At 43.7% G+C, this 14,362-nt stretch overlaps 1 long non-coding RNA gene across 1 annotated transcript in view; it reads left to right on the top strand.

The window, feature by feature from the left end:
• LOC142407719 (uncharacterized) overlaps positions 1-14,362 on the top strand; it is a 46,226-nt gene that overhangs the window by 28,357 nt on the left and 3,507 nt on the right. Inside the window, exons 2-3 of the long non-coding RNA XR_012775022.1 lie at positions 10,355-10,474; positions 13,057-13,224. This is a non-coding gene — a long non-coding RNA (uncharacterized LOC142407719). The remainder of the gene's footprint in view (positions 1-10,354; positions 10,475-13,056; positions 13,225-14,362) is intronic.

Here is a 14,362-nt window from a genome sequence, read left to right as displayed (position 1 = left end):
TTAAGCTGAAAGGCTGAGGGCTAAGAAGCCCTGCCTGCTCTGTAGCATGCCCTGAGCTCCCATTTATATGGGTCTGCATATGACTGCTGCACCCCTTCAGCAAGGCTCTCTTCATGAGACATAAGCAGGAGGCACAGAGGAGTTTGCAAGGCTGGATTGCACCCACTCTTTCCACCTTCTGTAACATGGAGCGGCAATCCACTTTCACAGTACCAAACCAGGGAGGCCGAGTGTGAAAGCTGAAGTGGTTTTGGCTCCTGGACAAGTTACCTGGGACACTGACTGCAGTCCCACATGAAATCTGCTTACACCAGAGCAGGAGCACGAAGAAGGTCCAAGGCTTTCTCTGCTCTCACCAGCACTGTGGATCCAGCGCAAAGAGGCAATAGCTACTTCTGGTTTAGCCCCAAATTCACAGGGCCCTGGGAAAAGAAAAGTAGCATGTGGAGGCAGCTCCTGTGGCCAGTCCTGGTGCCATGCAACCATCTATTTGATACCTCTTTACTCAGAGGAGTTTGTAAAATTTAGGTCATATTAGTATCCTACCTATATATGGAAAAGGACCGTGGATAACCAGTTTTGCTCCTCGGCTTTTTTCAGCATAGTCTGAGTCACCCTCGTTAGATGTAGGAGCAACAGAAATAGAAACAGAAATTCTCACTGAAATAGACCCAGGGAAGTCGTCATAGCCTCAGTCTTCTCTCCACTCCCTCCCAGGTTTTCATAGGCAGTGCATAAATACAGCAGCAGATTGTCCATACCTCAAAGGGGTTTTAATCTAAATATTATCAGAGATTTAGTAGCAGTTCAAATGTTTCCAAATTTTCCAGCTTCGCATACCACATGCATTACTAGTGGTGCAGCTCTGTTTAGAGCAACTTGAATTATGCAGGTGAAGAAGCCTATGGGGCTGGGTAGCGTGTACAGCCACTAAATGCTCTTGGGGATTGATTTTTAAAGGAATTCCTGATGCGTGCGATGTGCTTCTGTCCCTGTTTGTAACATCTGCCCACCAGCTCTTTGAATATACTGACTGGCAGAAGCCACCTCAAAGGGGCAAACAACACAAATTACAAATTGTGTTGTCAATTATCAGGTGGGTGGCTGACTTGTGGCTGTTACCGCTGAGCACACCTACGCTGGCTTTCAGTGAACATAGTTGGCTTGAATCAATCAATCAGCCTTACTATCCTTGCCCTATTTCCAGAATAACACCTGTAAACATGACACCAAACAGTGTATAGGTTTGCCTGATTTTCATTTGTCATGCCTCATGTCCACAGTGTTTAGTGAATTATCTTTTGTAGTTCAGGACTGACCCCTCATGAGACAGATGAGATCTAGATTTCCTTGGAAATGTCTGGCAAACTTTCCACTAACTTGAACAGAGCTGGGATCAGTTTGCCATCGCTAGGATTTTGAGGGCTTTTTGTTTGTTTGAATATTATTTGTGTTCAGTATTTCCTGTTAATAGTGTATTTATGGAATGTCTTAATAGAACATAATGCCTTGGTATGAATCTTTCAATAAGCTTTGGCGCTTTCTTCAAGATACTGTTCCTTGTTTTGAGGAAGCTGTTCAATGGAAATTGTGCAAGCCTCTCTTCTGCACTGAATTTGCCGAATCAAAGAACAAAAACCAGAAAACCTGTAAAAGAGACACTAAAGTACTGCAAACAGATTGAATGTTTCACTGGTCTTTCTCCCATTTCAGCTCCAAGCACTTTGGCAAATCCTGTATCTTAAACACCTGGCCCACTGCCTTGGCTGAAGAGAGATGTTTTTGTGTGTCAGGTTTCCAGGTTTCAAAATATATTTGTGTCAGCACCAGCTGGTTTTGGTGGTTCATTGATCACACATAGGAAAAGATCCTACCAAGTCCTCTAATACTGTAGAAAAACTTGCAGTGAGAGATTTCTCCAGATGTGGTTAATGCTCCTAAATGATCGGAGAGAACGTCAGTACTATTTTATGGAGCTGGTATTATGGGATAGCAGAACTTCGCTTACAAAGACTAAATTAATCCTAACTTGGAAGTGCTTAATTTTGGTACTCTACTATTTAAGTTCGTAGTTCTTTTAAAGAAGGATTTTAGAACTTTTTTTTTTTTTTTTACAAATCTTCCTTGGTTATTTTGTCCCATAGTGCTAGTGTATGGACAGCACAGAGAGGTGGAATAATTCTGAAAAAGCAGTCCTGGGACCATAGTCCAACTGGACAGGGCATTGAGACTGGAAGATCCACAAGAATACTCTCATCTACCTTTGCTTCTGAAAGGCCGATGCCACTCCTCTTTCAGTTTACAGGGGTATTTTTACTTGTCCATTTTAACCATAATCAGGGCTCTTATATTCCTACCTGAGATTTCCTGGCCTAGAAACCATGTACAGAAGAACATGCTTCTCCCAGGAGATGCCTGATCTGCAGGTAGATTGCACACGTGCACTAAATCTGAGGCTTTCAAAGTATACCAGACTTTGTGCTTAAGTCTAAATGAGATGTATAGCTCAAATGCAATTAAATTGATACTGCCAGGAGCTGTTGGAGTCACAGGGAGGACTGGTGCAGCTGATCTGCTCTCGCACTGCCACGGAGGCCCAGGGCTCAGAAGCATGAAGCAGTTGGGTAGGAGGGAGCGCAGATCTGCTTCCCCTGGCCTGCCAGATGCCCAGGAAACCTGGACAAGTCTAAAATCCCCTACTATTCTTCCCAGACAACACTTCTGAGCAGTAAAACAGTTTTCCCGGTGACCTTGCCTGCTGCAGTGCTCAGAGCCTCCTTGCTGGGCTGAAGTTTTTGGGGAGCTGTGGGGCTGTGCCTCAGCTCCTCACCTCCTCCTGTGTGAGCGAGGTTCTCAGGTTTCTGATCCTGTGGGACTAAGTCCGCTGAAGCTCGTGGTAGCTTCCCAGTCACTTCTCTGGGGTGGGGATGAGGCTGGTTGTCTTCAGCATGGGAGTTTGTCCATTTGTCAAGAGCACAGGAGGGCTGCAGGAAGAAGAGAGTGGAGCTAATGCGCGTTGCTCTTTTTCTATGTTTCTTCCACATGATTGCTGGCAGATGTGACCCATGACAAATCCTTGAAATATGGCAGTGCAGACAGAGATGGGATAGATCCAAGGGTAAAAAGCCGGTGCTCGGGAGATGCTGTGCTGTGACAGATTGCAGGAGTTCACATGTATCTCTCTCCCATCTCATGTTTGCCATTGCTTACTTAGAGGAAAGCAGAACTGCCGAGGAGGACGGCTGGGCAGGGCTCGTTTCCTTACTCCCAAAACCTATGGAGTGGGGAAACACATGCTAGTCCAAACACTGAGGCTCTCCTAACAATATGGATCATTTGAGACTGAGGAGTGGAGCTGAAATGACAGAGATAGTTTTGCCAGAAGCGCATTTTTTGTGAATGCTGAAATCCTGACATTCCTGGCTAGCCCAGTATAAATATGGCCACCCAAGTGCTGTGGCATTATTTGAGTTCATCTGCTGAATAGCTGTTATGTGGTTTCTTTGGCAGCCCAGTGATTCCCTGAACTGACAGAGGACCATGGCCCCGCTCTCCGTGGCTGCTGTGCGGGGGCCAGCGTTACAAAAAAACCCAAACACGCCGTGATCCTGCGAAAGCACACGGGCCCGCGCATCCCCGTCGGCGTGTGGCTCGCTAATGGCGCTTGAAGGCGAGCGTGTGTGCGCACCCTGCACCGGAGCTGGCTTCTCGCCGCCCTGCCTGCGTGGCTGCAGCAAGGCCCAACCTGGGAACTGATTTCCCCATCCTCCCTCTTAAAACACAAGCCATTTCTCACAACTGCAACCAGAGGAAGAGGCAGCACATTTATATTAAGCTTGCACTTGGCTGGGTGTGTTTATGCTTTGTTTCCGAAAACTGCACTGGGCACGTTAGTAGCGCGGGACAAAGTTCAGTTTGTACGATGCAAAGAGGGCTGTGGGAGAAGATGACCCGGAGGTCGATACTGAGGCTCCTCCCTGGGAATTTTTTTCTTTTAATATTTGCAGTTTGTTGTAATCTGGTCCCTCCCGAGGGAAATAATTTGCTCTACTCAATGCATTTTATCAGCTCCAAAGAGAAGCTCTTGCTTTGCTGGGACGACAGAGAGGAGGAACAGCAATGGCAAAGAAAACGTCATAACTTTCCCTTCAGATCCAAGGCAGGATTTTTCAAGAAGGGAAAGAGGAAGCCTCTTCTCTAGCAAGCAATGGCAAAATAAAATACCAACACCCTTCCTTGAACTGAAGAGAAAAAGTCAGCAGAAATGCAGCGGAGGCTGCGTACCAGGAGCTCACGGGCCCTACCCCTCCTTCAGACGCTCACCCACGCTTTTCACACTGCTCAGGAGCTTCTTAGTCTCTCCAGCCATAATATAGCCATAATAATATCAACCCACACTGTTTTTATGGTTAGTGGCTTGCACTACTGCACTGTCAAACCCCATGGTTTTATATAGCTTAAAGCAGCGTAGAAACACCGGAGTGAAGGGAGCAGGGCGTTTCACCGTCTCAGCCTAGTAAGCAGGCAAAATTTTCCAATCTATGAAAATGACTTAGAAATGTAACCCCCATTAGTATGGGGCCAAGTTAATTAACCTGAAAGGAGCAGTGTGTCCTTGCGACTAAACCACTATAGGGATCCAAAACCAGATAATTCAACCCTAGTTTAGGTGTCAGCACTGCAGCGTGCCGTTCAGAGGCTCCCACCTTTGCGAACAGGGCTTACGCTTCCGCGTCGCTTGGGCGTGAATGAAGTCTGTTACTCAGCCAGCGTTACCCGGGGCGGGGGTAGGTAACGCCCGCGTTAAAGCCTCCGCAGGCAGCGGGGGATGCTAGCGGGGAGCTGGGACGGCGCTCGTGCCACAGCTCCGGTGGCTGGAGCTGGGGCCAGCCTTCCTAACCTCCAACTACCTTGCTCAGCGCAATCCCACGGCACTTGCTGTCTGTTTAACGCTGTCCAGCAGCCTTGAGATAAGGGGGATGTTGCTGGAGAGAACGGGGCCAGCTCGGGGCCGGCCTCGCGGCTCGCCAGCACCTAACGCATCGCGGCCCAGGGGTACCGCAAGTGCACCGGATCCCCACGTGGGCCACGGGGACGTCTAACGCGGGGGGGTCAGGACTCACCTGCAGGTTACTTTCGGAGCTCTGAGATGCCTGCTTGTCACCTAGCCCTTAGCAAAGTCTGGCCTAATTCGACCGTCTCGGGGCTGTGCTGGCCACTGAAATGCTAGTCAGTGTAGAAAATGCTCTTCTGCTCGAAAGAAATGAAAACGAGCGTGTCAAAAATGTCACACGTATGCACGTATGCATGCACGTATATGAGGATGTGTATAAACTTTCCCTTTGAGAGCCGTGTTGGGGATGGAAAGGTTTACAGGCCCCGCAATGGAGCAGTGCCGTCAGGCGAGAGGAAAATAGGAAAGTGCAGCAGCTGCAAATCCTCATACAACATCTCACTTAAAATGTCATGTGTGCTACTTGGTTTAAATTGTCACCCCTCCAGCAACCACAAACAATGCAGAAACAGCAGATGTGTTTTCTATTTAGAATTAAACAGTTTATCTCAACCACTGTCATTGTTACAGAGGGAAAATAAATAAATATCCATGTTAATGTAAACTTCAAAAGGTACTTTCTGGCATGAATGGCTATTCTGAATCCAGATTTCACTGAGAAAACTAGGATTTGACCACAGATTTTTTTTTTTTTTCTTTTTTTCAAGAGGGATGCTGGCAGCTCAGCATGTAGTAAAACTTAGACTGGTCAAAAAGATTTTTTGGCCAGATATAGCATCCAATAACTCATGTCATTTAGACTTAATGGTCCAGAAAATTTAAGTAAACATCATAAATGTCTTTTGTTATTAAACTTTCCATTCAAACATTTTGTTTAACTCTTTCTTAATGGAGAGTAAAGATGACATTTGGGGCATATATTTACCTACGTGATAATCCTAGACTCACCTCATTGAGATTTAAAGATTTGCCACAGTCTCAGCCTAGGCAAGCACTCAGCAAGAAAAACAATAGCTAGTGTGAGCACGTTCTCTGGAGAAGTTAAGCTAATGATGAATTTGACCTCTAGAGGTCAAGGTCAATTTATTGTACAACTCTCAGTTTTATAAGTCTATCACTTTGTACGGGCAAGCAGCATCTTAAGCAAGAGTGACCATATGAATATTAGTGGATCCTTTTTTATTTTTAAGAGGAGACACTATTTTTAAAGGGTGTCGTTGAGTGATGTGGTTGGGATAGGCCTTAGGAAAATACAGTCTTTTTGTACAAAAAGCAAACGTACAGCTTCATTTAGTCATCGATACCCTTTTACATTGATGCTTACATTTAAGATACAAAAACAAAGCAGAGCTCTGTCTAGTTGTGAAGATATTTTGACTAAATGAAGCTTGATTTGTTTCCACAGCCCAAGGAGGGTTCCAAAGGTGAATATCACTGCGTTCTTCTGTGTGCGTGACATGGCCTTCACCAATACCTTTCTTGTGTTTGATTTGCAGCCAGTGTTTTAAGACCTCACCAGCCAGCTTGTTGCCAGATTCTATATTTTTACAAAGAGTTTTTTGTCTTTAGGCAAGCAAACACGCAAATGTTCCTGTAACTCTTCCTGCCTGAAATGGGCAGAAGAAGGATACATGTGACCAGCAATAAGCTGTAAAGCCTTAACTGCCAGTAGTTACTTTATGGCCTTGTAACACGTTCAATTCAATGCTTGTTTCTCCACAATTGTCACAGTCCTGCAGCTCTGCAGGACTTCTCGGTAGTTAACTCAATGTCTGCAGACAATGCAGTCACCAGGACAGGCCCAAAGTCAGTGTGAGCATTTTGGAATGGCTACGAGCCGAAGAAGACACTGTGCAACGCACTGTCCTCTGGGGTCCCTGTAAGAAAGGAGCATTTTGAGAGCTGCATAGTTTCCCAGTGGTTAAGGTCAGGAGGGATCATTAATTCATCCGCTCTAGGGGTTGACCACAAGCACACGATCGAGATTCATCAACATGAAATTTCAGCAACCCTTTTCACACCACAGAGAACTGATCTGATTCAGCTGTCCTGTCCTCAGACAAGATCAGTCTCCAATGTTTGGGGGGAAGGAACAGAAAGCCCTTCCTCTGGACAAGATGATGGGCAACTGGGAGCAGTTGAGTGTTGCAAGGGAATTCCCTCCTCACCTCTCTAAGCAACTGCCTCTAAATGTGAGATTAAATCACAGCCCTCGATTACTTTAATATAGTGGTCAATATAATTTCTGTGTGTGAGGTACAAGCACTTTACCTTGTCATCTGCCTCTGTGAGCTATCCTGAGGAGAGGTAATGTGAGTAGGCAAGAGCAGAGCTGGTTTAAAGGAATGATAGTTCTGATCTCATCATTGGTACATGCTCGCTGCAGTAAATCTGCAAAAATGAGTGAAATCCTTTGGAATTAAAGCATCAAGGCTTGGCTGGGCATTGGGCATCTCCATTAATGATTTTCTGCCAGCCTAGCCAATGTAGGCATCACAATTTCTTGTCTGTCTTGACTCTTTTTCTGGTTTATGTGACTTGAATATAGATCAGAAGGACTTTTCCAAATGTGGTATTGCACCTAAACATTTTTTCTGGAGCAACAATTCTGGATCAACATTCCTGAATAATCCCATGAGCGGAAAATGTAATGTGCAATAACAATATCTACATGTGGAATTACACAGAAATAGTTACTGTGTCTAGTTTCCCACCTGCATTTGTGCCAAACTAATTTTCAAGTGTAAATGATCCCTAAGAGGTTACATATTTACCCAGAGGAGGAAATACATTCTTTTATTATAAGACTGAACTTGTACAATTGAAGGAAGATGTAATACAAATGGAATGGACAGAAATCTGCTATTAAATGGGAACTGAAGAGCTTAATTAAGTGCATCACTGAACAACTAAGGCCTTTAGTTCTTAATATTGGTTTGAGTGTTCATACCCATGAGTATCCATAAAGTCTCCCAGCAACCTGATTGTATAGTTGCATATATAACCTGTTCCTCTGAGTTATAGCTTGAAAATATTTTTTTCTGATATATATTAATATTATTCTGCCTCCCAGCCTTCAGTTATTGATTAAAGTCTGAGTGAAAGCAGACTGTGGAAATTACAACTAAAGAAGCAATTTATTTATTTTTTAAATGCTTCTGCACAATTTAAAATTGATTTGTGGTAACTTGGACACTTGAGCAGATGAATTTGAAGCCAGTATAATTTTCTTATTGCTTGCTCTTATTTTCAGACAGCCTTATTTGAAATAGTTTTAGGCCATCACTCTTCAGGGATCTTGAGGTCAGACCAAGAAACCTTCCAAAGCAATAAGAAGTTCATACTAAAACAATGCTATCAGATAGGAAAAGTGAATGCTAATGTTACCTACATGTCAGAGAGCATGGATAAGTTCTTACAGCATTGCTCTGGCAAAATGGATTTGCTTCCTTACTACGGAAATCATGCTATTGCTATTAGTCTCAACAGAAACAAAACCAGAGTCTGACTCCAACTATTTCAAATAGGACAAAACCTTTTAAGAGCTAGAGAATAAGTCACAGCAAATTATCTGGTTTAGTTCTTTTCTTTTTTGTGAGCTGCCTAGGAAAAGCAAATTATTTGCTGAGGCTATTTTATTTTCTTAGCTTGTTTGCTACATTGTATTATGCAATTATTTATGCCTCATATAGAGCCTCTTTGAAGTATTTAAGTTGTGTTGATAACATTTATTCTTACAGAGATCATGCCAAAGTTTCACTGTCTTGATTGAATGAATAACTCTCAGACTCCTGTTTCCAAGGCTGACACAATCAAATATGCAGTGTTCTTGATTATTCTCTGATATCAAATAAAACATCTAATATTGCCTTTACATCCTTTCCTCAGTGAACATGGATGGTAGCAAACTTATTCAGCAGAAAAAATCATGACCATAAAGTTGGCCAACTTACTTAACCTCAAATTAATTCAGTTTTATCTAAGTGTCTACACAAGCAAAATAATTGGTAGTAAGTCTGTAGCTCCAGGCGGTAGTGCCTGTGTCTCAACACAGGGCACATGCCTCTATGCAGGTCAATCATGTTTTGTTGAAGTCATGCCAAATAGATAAAGGTATCTGTGAGGCAGACTTAGGGGTAAGACCACATTACTCAATTCCATCTTTTATTTACTTTATTTTTAATAATTTTGCCTATATTTTAAAACAGATAGAAGTATTAGGATTCCCAAAATGCCTTCTCCGAATCTTTTCTTCCCAATGAGCGACAGTGTCTTAAAGTAGGGGCAAGAACTGCTTCACCACTGCAGTGTTATTTCTCAGGAATCACAGGATGAAACCTTTGCTTTCCGCCTGGGAAGACAGGCTCTGCAGCCTCACGGCAACAATGAAATAACTGCTTAAAATTCTGGTTTCTTCTGAATCCTGCACCCTGACTGATCTTGCAGCCTTATCCCCAGTTTCAGCCCTCAGTATCTCCCTCTTAGGGATTCTAAGCATCCCTCCCTGACAGGGCTGACAACAGGCATCGCACTCCTCGCTAGCCTCTCATACCCAGAGGAGTTTTGCTCAGGAAAAGAAATGTCCCTTACATTGAAATGGCTGCCCTGCCAAACCAGAGAGAGTGGAGCCCTGTGCACCTCCACGCAGTGGGAATGAGGCAGGATAGCAGGTGCTCAGAAGCAGCACTCACAACTTAAGAGCATACTGGCTACCTACTCCCTCCTCCTAAAAAACAGAGAACATAAGTTGGTTCTGATTTCCTTTACAGACAATTTCAAATTAATTAATCCAGACATCTTCAGAGCTCTTTTTCCTCAGCTGATGATGGGAAACAAAAGGGTCATGACCATCTCTGTCTAACCATTTGCCCTTATCACAGGAAAATTATTGGTTTTGCACTGGAGGAAAATGTTCCTTTTGAGAAAAGGAAAGACGAAAGAACTTGGGGGAGATGAAAGTAAGGAAGGGGAGGAAAGAAGGAAAGAGAGACTTTGAAGACTAATATTAAAAAGATGTTCATTGTAGGAGGTGAAAACCAGGGATGATACATATGATGATGTTACTTGCCACCCTAAGAATGATGTATGGTTATCAAATGATCGAATGAATTAAACTCCAGTGTGGCACAGGGATACTGCTGGCATGGTTGTCTTTTGTGACTTTGGCAGCTCAGGGTCATTAAGAAACCCAAGACAAAACCTACATTTTCCTGAGAAATTCTTTCACTGATGACCAACTCTGTTTTGACTACTTAGATTGAAAATAAAAGAATTATTATCAAGATTAAACTATCATGTGTCTCAGAATGAAGGTAAACTTTGCTTGAATTTCTTTCAAAGTATGGATGGAAAAGGAAGGAAGCTCTAGCTGTGAACAGTGAAAAAAGGAGCTGCCTCAGACCTCAGCCAAGAAAGGAACGGGTTGCCTTCTCCGCCTTGGCTTTCTAGTGTCTGCTGCAGGTGAGTGGGGAGTTGTTTGGCACTAACTACTGGTAGTTTGCTATGGGGTTTTCTCATTGATTTGTCATTCCCAAACCTTTTAGGGTATCTTCTGGCTGATGCACTTGGCACATATTTACGGATGCAGTTACATTTAAGAGATGACAACAGCAGTATATATAACTAGTGCAGCCGTAGACCTTCATTTTACTCAGCTTACTATATGGTCTGAGAGTGCTTTTGTTCCTCAGCACCTGGCAAGCCATCATCACTACAGGAAACATTAGCAACAGCCACATCAGTCATGAGAGATTAGGTATGGTGTTACGATGGTGTTTGCTGTCTCTGGTTTACTCAGGAAAGTTGTTCTCAAACTGAAATTAGAAGTATATGCAACTAATGAGCATGACAATGGAATTAAACATTTAGACTGGCTGGCCCGACTGGAATTTTTTCCATAATGAAACTAATATCTGTAACTGGTTTTGTTATCTATGTGGTTCAAATTTTCATGGCTGCAGTTATCAACCATCCCAGCCAGGGTATGGCCATGATCCTCAGTATATTTTTGGTTGGGCTATTGTGCAACAGACTGTGGGGTACCGGATATCCATGAACCAAGAGCAGAGTTAAACTATGGATCCTTGCAATGACTTTTTTGGGACATTCTCCTGGTCTGAAAGATGCCGTCTGTTCCTGTTTTTAACATAAAGATGTTCTCATTAGAGCCAGTAAAATCTTGGAAGAGTGAAAGAAGTGTTAATTCCCATCTTGATTACCTCTTCAGCTTTAAGCTGGAGCACTCCAGCTGGGGTGAAAGGCCTGTTCAGTGTCCTGCCTTCAGAGCTTACTGGAACCTGTTCAGTTTTTGGAAAGCTCCAGGAAAAATACTGTTTCATTGCAAATTAGACCATTGAAGGACACGAAAATTATGAGATGAACTTCTGACTTTGACTGAACTTGGAATACTTATCTCCCACACCTCTATTAATTTCCATATGTTATTATTAATTTCACGATTCCTTGATATACATAATGTTGAACACTAAGTAGCATCATTAATTAAAAGCTAATGAAACCAATGACATTTCATACTCTGCACACAGTTATCTGCGTAAGAATGACTTGTTATTTCTCTGTGCATAAGAAATACAAATCATCTTTCCATCTGGGTAAAGCAGCCAAGGACTCAACAGTACAGAGCTCCTTGAATTGGCATGCAAAATGAAAAGGAAGGGGAGAGAGGCCAGAGGAAGTAGTTCGGTGTTGTTTAGTCACAGCGGCAGCAGCCATCCCACAGGAAGTATCTCTGGCCAAAAGGGAGAGGGGTGGTCCCCGTTCCACTGCTCTGACCCTTGCGGTGTTGGAGACCTGTCTGCGGGGTGTAGGAGCCAAGGAATATGCTGCTCAAGAAAGCCTGAGACATTGGCGCGACGCAGTGAATCACGCACCGCGATTGCATCTGCACTGGAAGCAATGCTGCAGGCTTGGTGCTGTCTTTGAGAGGACTGACACAATGCAGATGGGCAGCAAGCAAACAGCTCTCAAAACCCCAATCGCAGCCAGCACTGCAAACTTCACTGCTCGTTCAGTTCACCATGATTTCTTCATTGCAGCCTCCCTTATGATTCAAGCAGATACAGTATGCTAACCAAGCAAAGAATTTCCACTTATCACTTATTAATACAGCCAACGTTAGACACAACAGTCGGCCAGATACAGATGGCTGCTTCCAACAAAACTCGACCACGGGCTTTGCCCCGCACTTAGAAGGAGGAGGATTCTTCAGTAATGTAGCAGGGCCAAACTAAGTCTGTGTTTGGTTTTTAAAAGGAAAGCAAAATTATGCAGATGTAGAATTTTGGGAGGCCAGATGGATTGTATCTGGAAGTGTTTATAATTTTTAATATTTTGAAACCAGATGTTGATGCACAGACATTGCTGGTTGCAGCCATAGGAAGCTGTGTTAGAAGGACACTCTCTAACCTTTGTTAAGAAATTACAATGTTTTGATCCAGTTAAGATCAACTATTAGTACAGAACTGGCCAACCACTGCTGTAAGCCGTTAAAAAAATAGGAAACAGATGCTCAATAGAAAGAAAGCGATAGCCAGAGCATTCCTGATCTTTTTATAAAATGTAAACTTAAATACTTTATGTGTCCTTTAATGAACTGCTATGGAACAACTTTAGTAGTCAAAACATTTCACAAGATTACACAGATGCAATTTGTCATTTATTAATATTTCCACAGAAGTGGTGTCCCTGGGAAAAAGGGCACAGAGGTGGCACATGCCAGGTGATAAATGTAAAGCGTTTCTGTGACAAGAACTCAACGCAGATCTGATACTCGTAAGACTGATGGCATTTTGATTGTAGGAAAGCAACAGCTTTTATCCCTCAAATAGACTGTGGCCGTGGGGGAAGGAACAGCCATATCTACATTACGTGGCAACATCTATAAATGTTAACAAGTATATGATAATGGATCATATTTGCAGGAAGGACAACCACAGCAGTGCTCAGAAACTGTGAACAGAGTAGAGACTTCGCTGTTGAAGCCCGTTCTGTTGTTAAACTGAAGAATTAACTCCGCTTTTCAGGTTTTTTTCACCGTCTCGCAAAGCGAAGCGATCTGGTCCTGCCCTGTTTTCCTAGCTGAGAACGGTGATGAGTGGCAGACCCACGCTAGCGCAGCGCCTGCCGCCCTCCTCAGAGCTGTGACTTCTGTGCCAGAGAAGGAGCGGAGCTGGACCAAGACCCTGGAGTAAGTAAGTAAACTGTCTGAGTTCCCCAGGTCTTCCTTTCTTTCTGTAAAATGGGGATAGAAATGCTTCCTATCTCCTGCTACTTCGTCACTTTAATACAGACCAATAATGGCAATCATTGCCAAGTCGCTTTGAAATTCAGTGGAGCCAAAACAGCATCCTTTCCTTCAAACCACATTATACAGATTGACTTGCTACTTCGAGCAAATTGGACAGCTGGATCCTCCCCTTATGGGGAAAACACAAGCAAGTTGAAAATGGAGGGACGTCTTGAAGGTATTTCTTAATGTGCTCTGGAAACCGAGGCAGAATGATCCTTCCTTGCAGCAGGGCTCTGCTGCGAAACACGTTTAGAGAAGCACTCACACTGCTGCCTGTCCTGCCCACTTTGTGCTCTGCCCGCGCTCGCTCTCGCAGGTTGGGGAACGGTTGCAAGGAGGCGGTGGGACAGACGAGGCAATCCGACCTACGCAGTCCTTCTGGGTTTCCTTCATTGTCTAAACGGCCTGGGGGAAAGGTAAACTCAACAGCCATAGACATGACTCAACATAGTATAAAGTGATTTGAGATAGATTTAGGTTAAATATCAGTAGAAGGGGGTTCAGAATTAACATATTTGTTCTGTTTGTCAGCCACATAGGCTGGGCTCAGAGTTACCGTAGTCCTTGGCCATTTGTACCTCAGGTAACTAGTCCCAAGGTAACTCAGGCCCTCCATCCTACAATGTAATCATGGGTCGAACTGACCATCGACGTACCCTACACCCAACGGAGGGGCTCTCGGAGCTGCGCTCTTGTTGTGAATCGTCCCGGTTGATTCACATTTTAAAAATGCAGTTTCTCTAACAGAGCAGCAGTAGTTTGTTAAAACATTGGACTCAATTGCTGCACAACCAAAATAACACTCCCCAAGCTCTCCTCCCCATTTAGCATGGCCTCCAGTGTTTATAACACGAATTCAGCACAACCACAAACTGGATTTTTTTTTTCCCCTTTTGTCTTTTCTCCAGATTAGATGCGATTTGCACATGGGGCAAAGGGAGGGGATACCTCCTTTGCGTGTATTTTAGCAACCAAATAGTTTAGTCTTTTGTTCACAAACAAGCTGCTGCTTCTCTTTTCCCTGTCCTTGTTTTTGGAGG

This window comes from Mycteria americana, chromosome 3 (assembly GCF_035582795.1).
Source record: "Mycteria americana isolate JAX WOST 10 ecotype Jacksonville Zoo and Gardens chromosome 3, USCA_MyAme_1.0, whole genome shotgun sequence".
In the NCBI taxonomy this organism is placed as follows: Eukaryota; Metazoa; Chordata; class Aves; order Ciconiiformes; family Ciconiidae; genus Mycteria; species Mycteria americana.
The sequence above is the reverse complement of the archived record's forward strand: the minus strand, read 5'-3'. Positions and strand labels throughout refer to the sequence as shown.